General features: G+C 41.6%; 1 protein-coding gene across 5 annotated transcripts in view; it reads left to right on the top strand.

Annotated features, from left to right (window-relative positions):
* Positions 1-891: 891 nt before the first annotated feature.
* Positions 892-21,624, top strand: part of LOC115166810 (zinc finger protein 609) — a 109,595-nt gene continuing 88,862 nt past the window's right edge. For 4 of the 5 annotated variants that reach the window (XR_003870366.1, XM_029720647.1, XM_029720648.1 and 1 more), the window contains exon 1: positions 893-1,300. The gene's annotated coding sequence lies outside the window, so the exon portion shown is untranslated. Of the gene's footprint in view, positions 1,301-21,624 lie in introns of all 5 variants that reach the window. The other variant, XM_029720650.1, reaches the window with a different exon arrangement.

A 21,624-nucleotide genomic window follows, 5' to 3' on the forward strand; every position in this document is an offset into this window, starting at 1 on the left:
TGCAAACACCATTGCAAACACCATGCTCTACCAACTGAGCCACAGGGAGCATACTTAGCTATCAGTGGAGGCTGCTGAGGGGAGGATGGCTCATAATAATGGCCAGAATGGAGTATATGGAATGGTATCAAGCACATGTTATAAAAAATGTTTTCATGTGTTTGATACCATTCCAGTCATTATTATGAGCCATCCTCCCGTCAGCAGTCTCCACTTTTAGCGATCCAATTCATTCAGATATACAACGTGCCTACAGGGTGTGGGGTCTAAGGGTTGTTTCTGCACTGGACCTGTTTAAAGACAATAAAGAACAGAACAACTCATGAGTCAAGACATAACAGTATTGCTGGTAGTATCATTCTCTCATTACATTTTTGGCCAATAAAATATTTCCTCTCATCTCCTCAAAACCAATAGCTGACAGATATATTCTACCCTGAAATATGTCATGGCATCCACATGGGAAATGTATTCTGCTCTCCAAATATACAGTTCTGAGTACATTGTGTCAAATAGGCACTGGAGAAATTGTTTTTATTATCCCTAATTGAAGGAGGCACTCTATAAAATACAATTTCCTTCAGGAAATTAAATGTTCTTATTATGTTATGCATTTTTTGTCAAATGTTATGATAAATTGTCACTCATAATGCAGGAGGACACATAATTAATTTATCAAGCCAATGTTTTTTTTGCCATATAGTTTATGTATTATGAATGTATTACTTGGAGATGTGTGCAGATTTCATTACATTTTAGCAAACATTTGGTCAAAACAACAATATAATCCATTCAAATTCCAGTTCTGTCTGTTTTTACTCAAGCGCACCCCTCCTGCCAGATAGTTCAATCCGAATGGAACGTTTGTCCTGGATTTCCTAGCAGCTCGTTCTGCTTGTTGGTTACGTTGTATCAAGCTCCAGTATTGGAGGGTACTAACAACCAGCAAGATACAGATACATCGAAAGCAGAGGAATTAACCCGGGGAGGAAATCTGTTCAATGTTGGATTTACTGTACAGAGGACCAAAGGGAAATATTAAATCATTGAATGGTTTGAGATTTAACCTAAAAATGACCGCCCGAGCTGGTATTTTCGATTTGGAACGGGATCTCAAAGTGTGATGGCAGCAGTCCAGTGAATTGCTGGCCTCTCCTTTTCCTTGCCGTTGGATTTCTTGTGGAGTGCATTGGTCTGTGGTTATTTTGACACATTTTGTTGTCATTCTCGTCAATTACTTTTACTCTTTCTATCTATGGAGTGTACGTAATCCGTCGTTGTACTGGGGTTTGCACACGGGGTAAGTGTCGCCTAAATATAATTATCTTGTATTTTGATATGTGGTGGGACTGGGAGAGACTGCATGCCAGCTAGCAATGAAGCTAGCTAACGTTAGCTAACTAGCTGTGCCCTGAGAACTCATTGTTTGAGACACCTAGCTAACTAGCAATAAGTTTGTCACAGAAAGCAACGTTATTTGACATGTATACAGTTTAATGCTAGCTACGAAATTAAGGAACTAACTAACCAATATTTATTTTAGAAGAAGCCCTTTTGCCATGAACACAGAACAATATACTGAATCTGGGTATCAAATCGTGCAGCTAGAAGCCAACTAGCCTAGCTAACGTTAGTTAGCAAGCTAGCTTGACACGCTTATTTCACAATATGCTACAGGGTAATAACAGTCTTTGGAAGTTAGCTAGGTAGCCATATTGGCATTCTGTACATTTATAAACTGTGAGGTGATTGGGGTTCATATTTTGGTTCTATGCTAACCAGTAACCTAAGGTCAACTCGAGCAGCAATGTCAGGGCTGAGATTAACACCTCATGCACGCTGTGACATTATTTGATTGCTCAGCCACATGCATTGCAAGGATTGCCTGGAGTGGAGTTTGTCGGCCAACAGAACATTACATGCCAATACAACTCTCCCTGGCTCTACATGTGTAAACTTGCTAGCTAAACGCTGTATTCAAATATCATACCATTTCCCAATCTCAAGCATATCTGCTATTATTACAGTAAGTACCACATGTTAGAGCCTGACAGATGATTTATCTAGTTTGGACATGGCTGTGGTTCTCAGCAGCCAATACTGGTATAGGATAGGCGTTGTGAACATTCACTGCCTAGTAAAATGAGGAAAGTACAATGTCAACATGGTATGAAGTTATTCTAGTACTTGAAATTAATTAGGAAAATAACAAGATGTTGGCTGAATGCCTTGGAAGTCTGATGGGGATTAGGCCCATGTTGGCTTGGCGCTTTTAAACATTTCCACTACTAACAAATCAAACCAGATGTGGAAAAACATTGTTTGTTGTGAACCACACTTATCTTGGTTACTTATCATTACCTTCCCTAATACATAGTAGACAGTACTTTCCCAATAGTTGCGTGTGTATTCCATAGTACTGCTAGATATCCCTAGTGAGTCAACGCATTGTAAAGGCTACAGGTTCCATGCATGTGGGCAATTCCATGGTAATGGAATTACGCTGAGACTCAGATTTTTCACTTTAAAATCTAAACCAAACAAAAACCATAGATTTTGTTTTTACCGTTATTTTGTGACCAAACTTTGAACAGTTTTTCCAGTAAATTTTTTTATTTATTTAACTGTGTAAATTGTTCAAAGTAGTCATTGTTCATAGATCTGTATGGTTTGTTAAACTCGGAAATCACTGGTTTTTGTTTGGCATATATTTTAAAGTGTGAAACCAGAGTCTCAGCGTAATTCCATTACCTTGGACTGGCCCACATGGGTGAATCAGTGATTTGTAGTCTTCTCTATTCTGACGATGGAGAAATCAAGCTTGCTAGCAGGACTTTGATCTGGAGTGTGGACCCACGGAAGGAGTGCATTCTACAGTGACTATGTTCCATGGAATATAATGGTATGTCTCAGAAACAAACATGTTTTCATTTTACCTGTCTTGGATCAGCCAATTACCTGAGGTCACTTTGAGAACCAGGAACAGTAGAGCATTAAACTCAAGTAGAGCATTGAACTACAGTAGAGCATTAAACTACACTGAACAGTGACTTTTCAGCCTTTTTGTTTAGAGGCTAAAAGCATCTGATAGTTTTATTTCAGGAAAGGGATTACGTCAGTGTGGCTCCAGTCATCTGATGGTAACATCAGCTGATGACAAACTAGAGAGCATTTACATCCTAAAAGGTAGCTAGCAATTTGAAACCTCAGGGGAGTCACTGACAGTCACTTGAACAAAGCCAATTCTCAGAGGTTGGCTGGGATTGAAATGAGGCTTAAAGGAGGGTTCCAATTGATTAAAGAATGTTGTTTTGAAATGTGCCGATTTATGATTGAATTGTTTTCTCAATTGTGTTTGCTTCACCTTATTCAAGGACGTGTATTTCTGACCTAGCCTATAGCCTTACTTGAAGTGTGTTTTGCACACATTTTTCAGCTCCCCTGCCACTTCCTATTACGGTTTGACAAAGCTTTCAGTCCAGTGGGCTTTACCTTTATCGACAGGTCATGAGTAACACAGCTTCTTTACTGTACATCAGCATCTCTTATAAATACACAGATTCCCACTGGGCAACACACAAAGCGCTCCTCTCCCCTAACAAAAGTTCCAGGTATACAACTTCAAAGCCTAATGACCACAGGGTGAAGGTATCGTTAAAACTCCAATGGACTCTGTGCATATGTTGTGATCTTTATCCAGATTTTTTACATTTATCCATTTATGGATGTTTATGTTCTTGAAGCTTGTCCTGTTTAATTGCATTGCTTTAAGTATCATTAACAGCTCAATATGATTGAATAGCAGAACCCGTGTGGTGAGATATTGAGTTTTGTGAGAACCTCAATTTATATTCAGTAGGCTTAGCTGCATTACATTTTGTAACTGAACTTTAAGCCTTTCTGAAGTCTTGTGTCAAGGATGTGCCTGGTTTGTCTACTTTTATCAGTCTCTGTTGTAAGCCGTTATTGGACACACTACTCACATACACTGAGTATACGTACGGGATAAACGCCAATGTTCTGTGTGTTACCTTGGAATTAATGGACGACGCAGCGGGAAGATGTGGAGCCGAGTCCCTTTGCAGAGTACATTTTTCCGAGGTAATGTACAGAACGGAAGCATTTATCCCGCTTAAACCAAAGTCGCTAAAGAAAACAATATAAAAGCACACTGGTAGAAAAACGTTCATTGGTATTTTTCAATGCAAATTCATACTTTCTCATCTTTTGGTTGCTTAGAGACTTGACCCAGTCGTTCGTTCTTTGTTCCATTGCCATGCTCAGTGGCAACGTTCTTATTCTTGCTTGCTGACACTTACCCAACTAGCTATGGCTACACAGTCACGACCTCTGCAGCCAGAAAAACAGCCAATGAGCTGTTTTGTTGACATTAATTTGGATACATCCACAACCATGTGCTGATAATGCCCGATGATGCCTGGCATAGCTAGAAGAGTTTGCCTTCTCGTCAGGACACTCAACATTGACTGTTAATTATGAGGAGATTGCTTTGCATATCAAACACTAGACTAGATGCTAGCTAAATAGTTTGTTGCTAGCAAAACTGCCAATATGACAACCAAATTAAAAAAAGATCAGTTTCTGAAAACAGCTGGTCAAACAAGAAACATGGGAGGATTTGACAGCTTGAGTGGCGGAGGGGATAGGAGAAATTCATGTTAATCACTCACCACGTTGGTTCAGATGCTCAAATGTCTCTGTAAAAACAAATCAATGCTAGCTAGCTACGTCTTTTCCTCGGTGGACCTGCGTTTACAATGTATCCAATTTCAGTTTGTGTGATTGTTGGTTTAGCTTTCTGTAACTATGTAGCAAGTAGTCTGCATGTGTACGTGCATATTGCGTCATGATTTGAAGGTTTCCCGATGTCTGGTTGTAATGTCCATTCTAGAATGCCCTTCTAGCCAATCAAAAACGACTATTCAACAATGTTGTGGTATAAAAAAAACATTAAGGACACCTGCTCTTTCCATGACATAGTCTGACCAGGTGAATCCAGGTGAAAGCTATGATCCCTTATTGATGTCCCTTGTTAAATTCACTTCAGTCACTGTAGATGAAGGGGAGGAGACCGGTTAAAGGATTTTTAAGCCTTGAGACAATTGAGACATGGACTGTGTATGTGTGCCATTGAGGGTGAATGGGCATATCAAAGGATTTAAGTGCTTTTTGAACGGGGTTTGGTAGTAGGTGCCAGGCGCACCGTTTTTGTCAAGAACTGCAACGCTGATGGGTTTTACATGCTCCGTTTCCCATGTGTATCAAGAATGGTCCACCACCCAAAGGACATCCAGCCAATTTGACACAACTGTGGGATGCATTGGAGTCAACATCAGCCAGTATCCCTGTGGAATGCTTTCGACACCGTGTAGAGTCCATGCAACTCAATATTAGGAAGGTGTTCCTTATGTTTGGTACAGTGTAGTTGACAGCTATGAACTGGTGCGTATAGCCATTCTGTCAGACTATCGAAGGACCTTTCTCATCATTCAGGCTAGTGAGGTTTTCAATTGTCCACAGATTTCTGTATTACTTCTCCCTTACTGAGCTCACTTTGCAAAATACCGGTTTGTGGCCAATTCACCCAGTGTTCTGGCTGTGCCTCTTTGCATTGGTACTGATTTATGCAGCAGGGAGTCCTCTCAATGCAGAAGGTAAAGTCTGTAGCGGTTTTCTAGGCATTGGTCACTGAGCCACTGTCTGGATCAGCAACACGTCTCTGTACTTGCCCCTTAGTTTATTGTGGCCTCTGCAGATAATTGGATAAGTGAGAGAGAGGCAACGTTTTGCTGTAGACTGCTTCCTGCCAAATGGAAAAGGATTCCAGTGTGTTTTCATGCTAATCGCACCGGGCCTAAATTACCAGCTCTATAATAACGTTATCTAGCTACTTCTGTTGGACATAATCACACACAACCTTCCTCATTCTGGTTTGGTTCGATTTTTATAACTAAACCAAGATGCAACACAGTCTGTTTCAAATGGGATCAAATGAGCCATAGTGGGCAGAACAAGCAAGGAGGTGGGCAGTGCCAAGCACGAGCTAGCAAGATCCTATTGGCGCGTTCTAGCATTAATTTGCATATTTCCGTTGAGGAACGCCTACTCTGAAGTGTGCGTGTGCAATAACTCAATTCGACCTTTGCACTCCTTCTAAACAACATTTTATTTTTTTTACTTTGGGAAAGGGTTAAGTCTACTAAACTTAGTCCACTCTGTTTGTAACAGATTGTAGTTCTGGGAACATGACTGTATTGAGATCTAATGTTTAATCGATGAGTAAATGGCCAGAATATCGGCATAAATCCATCTTCTCCCACTGCCGGCCACTAGGCTTCCTTTCACTACCATATTTGGTAGTGAGTGGAAACGCCAACCGGATGCTTCACATTTATACATCATTTGAAATATCTGTCTCATTTTTCTGTGCTATTAGTACCTGATGCCTGGTTTGATCTAGCCATCTGACTGAAATGCATAAGTCTAGGACAGTTGATAAGACTTAGTTCTGTGTCTTTTCCTAGCGCTTTGTTTACATTGTTCACAGCAAGTGATTTGCAATGCCAGTTGTGTCAAACAAGGCTTATTCTCATTGCAAAAGCTGCTTTATGGGGACTTGGACTAGCCTCCATGTACAGTCACTGCAAACAAAGATGTTGCTTATGATGAGACAGTAGTTCATAGAATAACTAGTATAGAAGCCATGGCCTTGTGGTGTCTCCTTGTTAGACTAATTATTATACAATTGGCCTGTCTCTAGACAGGTGTCGGGCTGTTGACGAACTGTTCAAATAAGGTGCTTGTCTGATTGCGTTAAATACATTCAACAAGTTATTGCTTTTGAAATGTGTGTGAGTGGTACCGCGGTTTTTAGAACGGTCTTTAATCCCCTCTTATAGCTCTGAGCTACATGGCAACATTAATCACTCTCACCCCACATCAAGATGCTGCTGTTGTCCAGGCCTAGGAACCCCAGGAAGAGTAGCTGCTGCTTTAGCAACAGCTAATGGGATTCTAATAAAATACCAAAAATACTAGGGGCTAGTCTACATTCAGTGTGTTTTAACGTATGACTTACCATTCTGGTTAGGTGAGATGTTCAGTGTCCCCCATACAGACTTATGAAAGGAGCAGTGTCTATTTCCAGTGAGGTATTTGGCCCATGTCCTATAATCCAATTGTAGGCACGGTATTGATTGACCAGATACTGGTATGAATGTAATTTTTAGGTCTAATATGCTAGTCATTCTCCTTTTATCGTGCTGAACACAAGGAATGTCCCTTGAATTGGTCGACTCAAGTCCGTTGGAAATGAATGATGTTTGGTTAATGGCCCAGAGTCTAGATTCAGCCCAGTTCAGAATATTGACACACATTTGAGTCACTGTTGTCTAGATCTACAGATGGACTCTTGTTGGCTGCTCACTCACACAAACGTTCATGCAGTGAATCCATCAAGTCTGTTGTGAATAAAGTTGAACTATGCATTCTGGATAGGAATCATTCAAGATGTCCGCTGGGTTTGATCCAATTCATCTAGGAAACAGTTTTTTTTTGGCCCATCTGAGCTTTTGAAACGTTCAACATGCTGAGTGGGGTAGGCTAGGTCTTTACATATCGTATACCAGGGTATTTGGAAATAGCCATGGGATGGTTTTTCAATACCATCAATACTTTGAAACTATTTCTTTTGAAGTTTTTCAATACTTTTTTTTATATTTGTAGCTACTTATGTGAATACCTGCAGTCAACTCGTGCGATATGATTTCACCTGTCACATTATTTTACATCATAAAGCTTTTACCATAGTTCCCCAGAACAGTTGAGCCAGTCACTTGTTTGTAAATAGCACAATGGTGAAAGCAGGAGCAGGTAAGTCAAGCTGTCTATTGACGGTCGGCTTTCAAGTTTTTTTGTTGTTGTTGTTGCATAAATATAGTGATCAGGGACGTGCAACTTGTTTCCCTTCACAGAAAATACATCAGTGCAACACATTTGGTAGAGAATAGCTTCATTTTCATCAGATGACAACAGAAGTGCAATGCTATTTGGCTGGCAGCCACAGTGAATTAGTAAATGAGCTGACAATGAAAAATCAAGGTCTTTTTTTTTTGCTTAAATGATGCATGTCCATCCTATTTCTAATGTTTATTATAGAAAGAATGCAGCCAGCTACATTTCCTAATGTTTTGCTTCAAGTTAATCTGGCATTTTACCAGAGAAAAGTAGACTACACTGAGAAAAGTACCTGAGAAAAGTAGACTACACCAGTCAGAGCGCTGTCTGCTGATAGAATCCCGTTTTACGAAGCACAAAATGAGTCTGATGACAGCAGAAATTACAATAAGAAGCATTTTAGGTTTAACTTGCTAGTTATCTAAATAAGTGACTTAATTAATAAGGTGATGGTGCATCATATTGTGTAAGCTTTCTGCCGTCTTTGAGAAGTCAAAGCCCTTTGGAGGAGTTATCTTTATATCCTCTTCTTTCTCAGCCTGTCTGACCCTCCCTCCTCTTCTCTGAGCAGAGCAGGCAGGCCCTTTCCCTTGTGACTCCAGACGGGTGTGTGTGTGTGTATCGATACAGTTAGGAGTTTTGGCGCAGGTACCTACATATCGTAATATTATTTTGGACAATATTACATCGATATTCTGACTCCAAATATTCATTTGTAAAAACAATCTAGGTAGCGTTAGCGCCAGTCAGCTGTACCAGCACCAAAACTCTGGTATTTTTCATCTTATAGCTTGTTCTCCTTTTTAAATAGTGAGCCAACCTGTTTTCAGCACTTTTATATCCATGACTTCTCATGCTCTCTCCTGTTCCTCTTCAGCAGAGCATTATGTTTGGATCATTGAATCGCAATGCTTAGGTGCTGATATGGTATTTGCGATTCTAACTATCGTGATAATATCATACCGTGAGAACCCTGGCAATTCCCAGCCATACATGCTATCATTTGGTTATGTTCAAACCAAATCAGATCAATTATTGTTATTATGTTTCAGTGGGTTTTATTTGAGTTAGGCAAAAATTTTACTTTGGCTACCTCAAGTAGCCTACTACGCAGAGCTTTTTGGTTTCAGAAATAGGCACTTGCTGTCAGGCAGGCATGTGTTTTTCATTTTCATGCCAAATTGCATTGGAGGTTTCCCTTCTATGAAAATGTCTTCTCTTCTCATGATTAGAGCTGTTAGCGATAAGCTGTTTTGCCAGCTGTTAAAAAGGTATGCTAACACATGGAACATGAGGAGGCCTGTCAACCAAGTGAAGGATCTCTTTGCTTGAATTCCTCTAATTCCGCATTGGCAAGTAATGCAGTTTCTTTGGGTGTAAAATGAAGGCCAGATACCTTGCACAAGGAAGAATCATCCAGGTTGATGTGATGGAATAGGCCTAGAGATTGCTTTTATGAGCAGTTGGTATTCCGTACTGTGTTTTTGTTGTAATTTGGAAATGTGAAATGGTCTAAGGTAATGCTGTCCTCCAGGACCAGATGGTGCTTGATGTAGGCCTACTTGACTCCATTTAACTTACTCCACTTAGGCTACTATATTAAGGTACGTTATCCTATTGATTATTGCCAATTGGTTAGTTCCAGCCTCACTAGATTTTTGTCAATGTGTAGCCTATTTCAGCCATGACAATTTATTAGGAAAAGTGTCTTGCTTAGACTGTAATAATCTCATGTAGGCCCTGGCCTATGTTCTGCATACAATGTGTATCAACATCTCTTCATAGAAAGTGGCCTTGGGCAGTGAAAACCTCTGGTCATAGGCTAACGATTCAGTAGTCTGAGTTTCTGCTACACAGGGTTATTATATTTTCTTTGGGTTAGGTAGTGTTTCTGAAGTCCCAAAGCTCTTTGATGGAAAACTTGTTCTGTTGGCCAACTCACAGTAAAGTTTGGGGCGGCAAGAAATTGGTCTTGAAAAGCAGCATGAGTCGACTTATCCATCGACGTGGATAAGGTTCAAGTTCAGAACAAGCTTCATTTTCGCAATTGGTGTGTGGGGTATTACTGGGAGAGTCCATGACTGTGAGGTCACTTCTGGTTACTGTTTTAAAGGGCATTCTACTCCAAAAATCCTTTGAAACTCAGTTGAATTTAATCTCTTGATCTTAATGACATCACCAGCCCGGCGTTACTGGATTTGATTTGATTTTGTTCATGCTCGCTGTCGACACAACTGAATTCTGTACAAATCACATTTAGACAATAGTACGTTCAATTAAAAATGTCCTAGCTTACAAGATTTTAGCTAACAATTATTTAGCTGTGCACCCTTTTACTAAATTGAATATAGGAGAATCACTGATCATGCTGCTCACATTTCAGTCTGACTTAGGGATCTGAAGTCAGTTGATTAGGTTTGATTCAGTGCAGGTTTAGTGCTGATGCATTTGGCCTACATCGTTTAACAGCTGCAACAGCGTGCTTGTATGGCTTTACATTCCTTACACCATCTGCAAAGATCAACTGGGAGTTTTCCTTGAAAGTTATTTTGTCTGAAAGTAGACCAGAAGGAAGTATTGAGAAAGGCAGAGGTAAGGAAAGAAGAGACCATATGGAGGGATAGGGACGGAAGGAATGAAGAGACCATATGAAGGGAGAGCGGGGGAAGGAAAGAAGGGACCATACGAAGGGAGAGAGGGTGAAGGAAAGAAGAGACCATACGAGGGGGGGAAGGAGAGAGGGGGAAGGAAAGAAGGGAGAGCGAGGGAGAAGGGACCATACAGAGAGGGAAGCAGAAGGCTGAGGTGCAGCAATGTCTACCTGTGTCTGGGGAGTTCTCTGAGATTGCCTGCTGTTATGGAGAAATCATGTCTGAATGGCGCTGCTGAGCCTATTAATGGAGTTGCTCTTGTTTCTGCGAAGTTGTCAGCCTCTGAAGAAGGGTCCTCCCTTCCACCCCACACCCTACTGTATCAACTGCCTGGAAGAGATCAGTGACATGAGGGCCACAGACAATTTCTCTGCAGGTACATTAGCGAGAAGGCCTTCACCCAATTTACTGAAGCATTTTCCCCTTGGACTGGAGGTGTGATGACAAACGTTATTTGACTCAAGTACATTATCTCCCGAGCCCAGCCATAGTGGCAGTACATTATCTCCCGGGCCCAGCCATAGTGGCAGTACATTATCTCCCGGGCCCAGCCATAGTGGCAGTACATTATCTCCCGGGCCCAGCCATAGTGGCAGTACATTATCTCCCGGGCCCAGCCATAGTGGCAGTACATTATCTCCCGGGCCCAGCCATAGTGGCAGAATTGCAAATGAAAGTACAGAATCTTCTTTATCATGCAGCATCATGGAGCCATTTGATTGATTGTGAGTGATGGGTTACATTATGAGGCAGCTGGCCATGGGTCGGCACCGACCATTACACTATTGTTAACCAGTATATTGATTCTCCCCTTTTGGCTCATATGCCGCTGAAAAGACACTGCATTGCTTGATAATGTTCAGTGGTGTCTGGCTTCAGTTCTTTTTCCACACAGACACAGAACCGGCAATGGAAAAGATTACTTTTCATAACATCGCTCACAAAATTATATTGCTTTGTTTATGTGTACTCTGGGACTAGATAAAATATACAGGAAATAGCCTACTTGAAGTGTTTTCACCGCTTAGGTTTTAGACTGTGTACTTCACCACCGTTTGAGCAATGGGGATGTTTTCAAAGCACTGTAGACACTTCACACACAAGATGGGAGTCTGGTTAGTCTACATGCTACAGTTGAATCAGATAAAATGTGTCAGATTGTGATGTGGCAGCTGAGCATTACTCTTGTCGTATTGATGTAGGGCTTCCCAGCTACGTGGCAGAAAGGCAGTAGCAAGTTAATACTGGCAGTATTGTATATCAATATAGCAGTAACCATTGCTGCCTTGCAGACACATAAACCGGTAGTGGACAGACTGGACTCTTTTTAATGAGCTCTGTCGCATGCCACAGGAAATGGAAGTCCCACTGTGAATGGGAGCTTGTTCTCCCCAGGTTGACATTAGCCGATATGGAAGCTGGCTGACCCGCAGGCTCCTGATTCCCATCACCTGGAGTTCCCTGTGCAGTTCTATTTTGGTAACCAGCTCCAAGCACACAATCCAATTACATGGAGGTTACTGTTTGGCTCTTTGGACGGGGACCTGTCTTATACCAGGAGGCAGGGAAAAATTGCTCCTGTGCCAGGTTCTGCACTATTCAATTGAGGTTTTATTGGGTTATTACTCTGCCGCAGTAAATTATTGGGAAGCTCTTGGCAGGTGCCACAGAATCTTTTTAATCTGCCGACGACTGTCAGCTTTCTCTGCATCATAACCCTGTGACTTTTTGCACACTGATGTTGTGTGGTGAGAAAACCCTCCATTTATTTCATGGCACTCAAACAGCCAATGTGTTGTTGAGAAACCCTTACCCTGGAACTGTTCACTAAGTTGGGAGTGGTGTTCTGCTAACTAAGAACCGTGTGTGTAGCTTTAACATCCGATCCATTCCAATAAGACACGGTTAGGAGAGAAGGGCGGAATGAGTCTAGCGGTGTTGCTTGTCACTGATTCTATTCAGGTTGTGTTGGTGTCTGCTTATCCATGACTGATTAGCCTGGGCTACGTGTTCTAGTCCCTAGTGTCTGCACAGATGGTACCCTCTAACATTAGGATGTAGAAACTAGCCTATATCAGCTCATTTTAATTAAAGGGATACTTCAAGTTTTTCTACTTACCCAGAGTCAGATGAACTTGTGGATACTATTTATATGTCTATGTGTGCACTATGAAGGAAGTTAAGAGGTTGTTTCGCCAGCCAATTAACTAGTGTTAGCGCAATAACTGGAAGTCAACAGGTAAAGTAGCATACACTAGCATACTTATAGACTTCCAGTCATTGCGCTAACGCTAGTTAGCACTGGCTTGTGCAACAACCTAAAACTTCCTTCATACTGTATGCATAGACATCAAATGATATCCACAAGTTCATCTGACTCTGGGTAAGTAGAACAGCTTAATTTGAAAGGTAAATCTTGTAGAGTTGGTACATTCTGTGTGCAAATAATAGAAAGTGGACAAATCCTTTCTGTAAAGAGGTGTGTCTCTTTGGACAGGCCAGATATAATCCCCAGCCTGACATGGGTGTCTGATGGATTGCTGGGGGAAATTGGATCTCTGAGAAAAAGACAAGCACCGAGGGGGGTACATAGCCTCGTGCCCTCGGTCAACAAGCTGCTCACTGGGACGTTTCCTCCGTGGGTCTTTTCAAAAGGCTTGCTCTGCAGTTCTGGCGAAGGGCAGTACAGTAGGTCAACCGAAAATAGAGCTACAAACCCTCTTTTATGAAGGTGTCGGCTGATTTAGACCCCACCACTGTTTAGCCAGCCAAACGTCACAGCTGCAACCCCCCCCCCCCCCCCCCCCCCCCCAGTTTTACCACACTTCCATGTAGGCTCATCATATGGCAGTTTACCAGTTTTACCACACTTCCATGCAGGCTCATCATATGGCAGTTTGCCAGTTTTACCACACTTCCATGTAGGCTCACATGGCAGTTTACCAGTTTTACCACGCATCCATGTAGGCTCATCATATGGCAGTTTACCAGTTTTACCACACTTCCATGTAGGCTCATATGGCAGTTTACCAGTTTTACCACACTTCCATGTAGGCTCATCATATGGCAGTTTACCAGTTTTACCACACTTCCATGTAGGCTCATCATTTGCCAGTTTACCAGTTTTACTACACTTCCATGTAGGCTCATCATTTGGCAGTTTACCAGTTTTACCACACTTCCGGGTGGCGGTTGCTGTGAATCGGCCCTTACTGAAACCTGTTGAGTTGTTAGGCTGCCATGAAAGCGCCCATTTGGGAGGCTTCCGTTAAGGATGGCTGAATAATGTGGACGCCTCCTGCTTCATTTCCCATCTCCATTACAGGTCGACCGACTAAGATTTTTCAACACCGGTACTGATTATTGGAGTACCAAAAAAGGTACGCGGCCGACTCTTCTTTTTTAAGTGTGTGTGTGTATATACATACATACATATATACATACACACACACACACACAGTGAGGGGGGGAAATTATTTGATCCCCTGCTGATTTTGTACGTTTGCCTACTGACAAAGAAATGATTAGTCTATAATTTTAATGGTAGGTTTATTTGAACAGTGAGAGACAGAATAACATATAAAAAAATCCAGAAAAACGCATGTCAAAAATGTTATAAAATGATTTGCATTTTGATGAGGGAAATAAGTATTTGACCTCTGCAAAACATGACTTAGTACTTGGTGGCAAAACCCTTGTTGGCAATCACAGAGGTCAGATGTTTCTTTGTAGTTGGCCACCAGGTTTGCACACATCTCAGGAGGGATTTTGTCCCACTCCTCTTTGCAGATCTTCTCCAAGTCATTTAAGGTTTCGAGGCTGACGTTTGGCAAGTCAAACCTTCAGCTCCCTCCACAGATTTTCTATGGGATTAAGGTCTGGAGACTGGCTAGGCCACCTTAATGTGCTTCTTCTTGAGCCACTCCTTTGTTGCCTTGGCCGTGTGTTATGGGTCATTGTCATGCTGGAATACCCATCCACGACCCATTTTCAATTCCCTGACTGAGGGAAGGAGGTTCTCACCCAAGATTTGACGGTACATGGCCGCGTCCATCGTCCCTTTTGATGCGGTGAAGTTGTCCTCTCCCCTTAGCAGAAAAACACCCCCAAAGCATAATGTTTCCACCTCCGTGTTTGACGGTGGAGATGGTGTTCTTGGGGTCATAGGCAGCATTCCTCCTCCTCCAAACACGGCGAGTTGATGCCAAAGAGCTCCATTTTGGTCTCATCTGACCACAACACTTTCACCCAGTTGTCCTCTGAATCATTCAGATGTTCATTGGCAAACTTCAGACGGGCATGTATATGTATTCTTGAGCAGGGGGACCTTGCGGGCGCTGCAGGATTTCAGTCCTTCACGGCGTAGTGTGTTACCAATTGTTTTCTTGGTGACTATGGTCCCAGGTGCCTTGAGATCATTGACAAGATCCTCCCGTGTAGTTCTGGGCTGATTCCTCACCGTTCTCATAATCATTGCAACTCCACGAGGTGAGATCTTGCACCTTGCACGGAGCCCCAGGCCGAGGGAGATTGACAGTTCTTTTGTGTTTCTTCCATTTGCGAATAATCGCACCAACTGTTGTCACCTTCTCATCATGCTGCTTGGCGATGGTCTCGTAGCCCATTCCAGCCTTGTCGGTCTACAATCTTGTCCCTGACATCCTTGGAGAGCTCTTTGGTCTTGGCCATGGTGGAGAGTTTGGGATCTGATTGCTTCTGTGGACAGGTGTCTTTTTATACAGGTAACAAACTGAGATTAGGAGCACTCCCTTTAAGAGTGTGCTCCTAATCTCAGCTCGTTACCTGTATAAAAGACACCTGGGAGCCAGAATTCTTTCTGATTGAGAGGGGGTCAAATACTTATTTCCCTCATTGACCTCTCTTGGGTATGTGGGACGTGACCGTCCAGCCAGTGAAATAGCAGGTCAGCAAATTCAAAACAACCAAAATCTCATAATTCAAATTTCTCAAACATACGACTATTTTACACCATTTTAAAGATACACTTCTCCTTAATGCAACCACATTGTCCGATTTCAAAAAGGCTTTACGGCAAAAGCATAACATTAGATTGTTAGGACAGCGCCGAGACAAGAAAAATCGTACAGCCATTTTCCAAGCAAGGAGAGGCGTCACAAAAACCAGAAATACAGCTAAAATGAATCACTAACCTTTTGATGATCTTCATCAGATGGCACTCATAGGACGTCATGTTACACAATACATGTGTGTTTTGCTCGATAAAGTTCATATTTATATCTAAAAACCCCATTTTACATTGCCGAGTAATGTTCAGAAATGTTTTGCATCCCAAAACATCCGGTCAAGCACATCAATTTACAGAAATACTCATCATAAACGTTGATAAAATATTCAACTGTTATTCAAAGAATTATAAATACACTTCTCCTTAATGCAACCGCTGTGTCAGATTTCAAAAAAGCTTTACGGCGAAAGCAAATATTGCAATAATCTGAGTACAGCGCTCAGATATCAAGACAAGCCATACAGATACCCGCCTTTTGAGTCAACAGAAATGACAAAAATTACATCATAAATATTCACTTACCGTTGATAATCTTCATCGGAATGCACTCCCAGGAATCCCAGTTCCAGTATAAATGTTTGTTTTGTTCGATAAAGTTCATCTTTATGTCCAAATTCCTCCATTTTGTTTGAGGCGTTCAGTTGAGTAATCCAAATCCACTGTGCTCGCGCAGTGAGTTCAGACGAAAAGTGAAAAAAGTTATATTACAGTTCGTAGAAACATGTCAAACGATGTATGGAATCAATCTTTTAGGATGTTTTTATCATAAATCTTCCATAATATTCCAACCGGACGATTCCTTTGTCTTCAGAAATGAAAAGGAACACAGCTAACTCTCGATTGAGCTCATGTCATTTTCTCAGTCATCTGATTCCAATGGCTCTTATTCTCTCCCCATTCACAGTAGAAGCATGAAACAACGTTCTAAAAACTGTTGACATCTAGTGGAAGCCTTAGGAAGTGCAAAATGACCCCATTGACACTGTATACTGGATAGGGAATCACTTGAAAAACTACAAACCTCAGATTTCCACACTTCCTGGTTGGATTTATTCTCAGGTTTTTGCCTGCCATATGAGTTCTGTTATACTCACAGACATCATTCAAACAGTTTTAGAAACTTCAGTGTTTTCTATCCAAATCTACTAATAATATGCATATCCTACCTTCTGGGCCTGAGAAGCAGGCAGTTTACTACGGGCACGCTTTTCATCCGGACGTGAAAATACTGCCCCCTACCCCGATGAAGTTAATATGGTCAAATCCGGAAACAAAACCTTTATTCTTTCAGTGAAATACAGAACCGTTCCGTATTTTATCTAACGCGTGGCATCCATAAGTCTAAATATTGCTGTTACATTGCACAACCTTCAATGTTATGTCATAATTACGTAAAATTCTGGCAAATTAGTTCGCAATGAGCCAGGCGGCCCAAATTGTTGCATATACCCTGACTCTGTTGCTCAGAACGCAAGAGAAGTGACACAATTTCCCTAGTTAAAAGAAATTCATGTTAGCAGGCAAAATATATACTTGTGTATTGATTTTAAGAAAGGCGTTGATGTTTATGGTTAGGTACACATTGGTGCAACGACAGTGCTTTTTTTCGCGAATGTGCTTGTTAACTTCTTGGAGCTATGTGGGACGTTAGCGTGCCACCCGTGGCGCACCCTATCAACAGCAGGTGCATTTCAAGAGCGGCAAATTTGAAACCAAATAAATGTCAAAATTCAAATTTCTCAAACATACAACTAACTTACAGCCATTGAAAGATAAACATCTTCTTAATCTAACCACGTTGTCCGATTTCAAAAAGGTTTTACGGGGAAAGCATAAAGTTAGGTTATGTTAGGAGAGTACATTGATAACAGCTGTGTGTAATGCATTGTCGATTCAAAGACAGGCGTCACCAAAAGCAGAAAATCAGCTAAAATTATGCACTAACCTTTTACAATCTCCATCAGATGACACTCCTAGGACATTATGTTAGACAATGCATGCATTTTTAGTTCTATCAAGTTCATATTTATATCCAAAAACAGCGTTTTACTATGGCGTTGATGTTCAGGAAATCGTTTACCTCCAATACCGGCAGTCAAGTCATGACAACAAAATAATTAATTAATATTAGAAAACATTGGTAAAATATTATATTGTCATTCAAAGAATTATAGATTTACATCTCTTGAACGCAATGGACTTGCCAGATTTAAAATTAACCTTACTGGGAAATCGCACTTTGCAATAATCTGAGCACTGCGCCCAGAAAAATACGCTTTGCGATAGACTAACCGCCATGTTGGAGAGATCTAAAATCGAAAATACTATGTAAATAATACATTACCTTTGATTCTCTTCATCAGATGTCACTTCCAAAGAATCCCAGGTCCATAACGAATGTAGTTTTGTTCAAAAAAGCTCATCATTTATGTCCAAAAACCTCCGTGTTGTAGCACATGATCTAAGCCAGCCGGACTTCACTTCAAGAACGGAAAAAATATATTTACGTTCGTTCAAACATGTCAAACGTTGTATCGCATAAATCATTAGGGCCTTTTTTAATCAGAACATGAATAAAATTCAAGGCGGACCATTGGGTTCTCTTTTAAAACGTTTCGGAATGAGAGTACCCACCATCAACTCGCGCGCCAGGTGTCTAATGGGCCATCACGTTCCAAGGCTCTTCTTCAGTCAGATCTCACTGTAGAAGACTCAAAACACTTTCTAAAGGCTGGGGACATCTTGTGGAAGCAATAGGAAGTGCCAAAACATTCCTCAGCCCCTTTGTTTTTCAATGGCATAGGCTCAAAGTCAATTCAACACATCAGGTATCCACTTCCTGTCAGAATCTGTCTCAGGGTTTTGCCTGCCAAATGAGTTCTGTAAATACTCACAGACACCATTCAAACAGTTTTAGAAACTTTAGGGTGTTTTCTATCCATATATAATAAGTATATGCATATTGTAGTTACTGGGTAGGATTAGTAACCAGATTAAATCGGGTAAATTTTTTTATCCAGCCGTGAAAATACTGCCCCCTATACCCTAACAGGTTAAATCACCCATTTGGCGAAGTAGGCGATGATTCGATGATAAATTAACAGGCACCGCATCGATTATATGCAACGCAGGACAAGCTAGATAAACTAGTAATATCATCAACCATGTGTAGTTAACTAGTGATTATGATTGATTGTTTTTTATAAGATACGTTTAATGCTAGCTAGCAACTTACCTTGGCTCCTTGCTGCAGTCACGTAACAGGTAGTCAGCCTGCCACGCAGTCCCCTCGTGGAGTGCAATGTAATCGCCCATGATCGGTGTCCAAAAATGCCAATTACCGATCGTTATGAAAACTCGAAATCCGCCCTAATTAATCGGCCATTCCGATTAATCGGTCGACCTCTAATCTCCATTAGGTCTGCAGGGACAATCCTGAGAGCTGAATAATGTGGACGCCTCCTGCTTCCTTTCCTCCCATCTCCATTAGGTCAGCAGGGACAAGCCTGCGAGTGCAATTGTGCCAAAAGCAGAACAGCTGATGTCAGAGCAGCTTAAGCAGACGCTGCGAGTGCGTCTGGAGCACAGGAGGTTGGTGGCACCTTAATTGGGGAGGACAGACTCTTGGTAATGGCTGGAGCAGAATATGTGGAATGGTTTCCGTGTTTGATGGCATTCTGTTCCAGCCATTATTATGAGCCGTCCTCCCCTCAACAGCATCCACTGGTTGGAAGTCATTGGAGAAAGTGGCCAACTGAATAAAAAAAAAAAGGTGTTTCCAATCAGACGATCCACAAGGCTTTGTCTGCTGAAGTTGGGGAAAAGATGCAATAGATTTTTATCAATGCTGAAGCTTTCCTCCCTCCTCACACAAGCAGGAGCCTGCTGAGCACGCTTTCTGAGAGCAGCAATTGAAACGTTTCACGGCAATGACCTTCCAAATGGTGCAGATTCTTTTCATTTAATTTCAGATCCTAAATTACATCTCAGCGACAGAGGAATTAGAAAATGAAAGGTTTTGGCCAGCTATCAGAGGCAGGAGCCTTTTCTCTCCACAAACAGTTTGGCTGAAGTCCTATTGTGTACACTGTTTGGCCCTGTGTTTTTGTCAGTGGCAGTTTGCAGCACAAAGAGAATCATCAGAATTCAGTCTTCTGAGGCGGTATTGATCTCATCTCCACAGACCCCCTCTGAAGAGTCTTTTGTGCTGGGTTTATTTGCCCCTGCACGTTCCTTATCACAGGGGGAGACGAACAGTGCAGATGTGAGTGTTAATTATTCACTGGTTTGTGTTGGAGGGAGGGGTGCTGCAGGGGCAGAGGGGTCACGATGCTCAGAAAGGAGGCAGTGTCTTCCACTCTGCTCCCGTTCAACCCAGCCAGCCCAATGCTCAGCGACGTGGAGGAGAATGATAAGTGAGTTTCTGGAAGTTGTTTACAGTCCCTGAAAGGGCAGCACTAGCACAGACATGCTAAAACCTGATGCTTGTGGAGCTTTTATAGGAGTCAGTGGAAAGGACCATGTGTTTGGGCTTGAGGGAGTTATTGTCTGTTACATGCTGACCAGACCGCGTCCGCCTACCATCGTGCACATTTGATTTTGTCCCCCCACACCAGATGCGATCAGGACACGGTGGTTAAAATATCAAAACAAACTCTGAACCAATTATATTAATTTGGGGACAGGTGGTAATTTAGTTAGCTATGGTAATTTAGTTAGCTTAGCTTGCTGTTGCTAGCTTGTCCTGGGATATTAACATTGGGTTGTTATTTTACCTGAAATGCTTAAGGTCCTCTACTCCGACAATTAATCCACAGATAAAACGGTAAACCGAGTTAGTTTCTAGTAATCTCTCCTACTTCAGGCTTCTTCTTCTTTGGACTTTATATGGCGGGTTGGCAACCAACTTTAAGGTGCATTACCACTAGAGGTCGACCGATTGTGATTTTTCAACGCCGATACCGATTATTGGAGGACCAAAAAAACAGCCGGTACCGATTAATCGGCCGATTTTTATTTTCTTCTTTTTTTATGACAATTACAACAACGCTGAATGAACACTTATTTTAACTTAATATAATACATCAATAAAATCAATTTAGCCTCAAATAAATATTTGGTTTAAATAATGCAAAACAAAGTGTTGGAGAAGAAAGTAAAAGTGCAATATGTGCCATGTAAGAAAGCTAACGTTTAAGTGCCTTGCTCAGAACATGGGAACATATGAAAGCTAGTGGTTCCTTTTAACATGAGTCTTCAATATTCCCAGGTAAGAAGTTTTAGGTTGTAGTTATTATATTATTATAGGAATTATAGGACTATTTCTCTCTATACGATTTGTATTTCATATACCTTTGACTATTGGATGTTCTTATAGGCACTTTAGTATTGCCAGTGTAACAGTATAGCTTCCGTCCCTCTCCTCGCTCCTACCTGGGCTCAAACCAGGAACACATCGACAACAGCCACCCTCGAAGCAGCGTTACCCATGCAGAGGAAGGGAAAAAACTACTCCAAGTCTCAGAGCGAGTGACGTTTGAAACGCTATTAGCGTGCACCCGGCTAACTAGCTAGCCATTTCACATCGGTTACACCAGCCTAATCTTGGGAGTTGATAGGCTTGAAGGGGTGGGTATAATTTGTGGAATGTTCCAACAGGAATCTGTTCCAAAAAACGTTAAGTAAAAGGTTGCCAACCAACAACGCATACAAAGTAGCAACGCATACAAACCTAGCTAACTAGCTGCCGAATAGGCATCAACTCACCACGTAGCTTATTCTTAATGTTTGTCCATAGGCAAACAGACATGTGAGGAGAGACATTTTTCGGAATAAACGTGATGAGTGAAAAACGCAATGAAATAGACCACTCCCTACCCGGTATCTTATTCTGCCGCTATACAACTTTGTATGTGTTGTTTTTTGGAAACCTTGTTATTTACGAAGTTT

The sequence above is a fragment of the Salmo trutta genome, chromosome 29, assembly GCF_901001165.1.
Source record: "Salmo trutta chromosome 29, fSalTru1.1, whole genome shotgun sequence".
In the NCBI taxonomy this organism is placed as follows: domain Eukaryota; kingdom Metazoa; phylum Chordata; class Actinopteri; order Salmoniformes; family Salmonidae; genus Salmo; species Salmo trutta.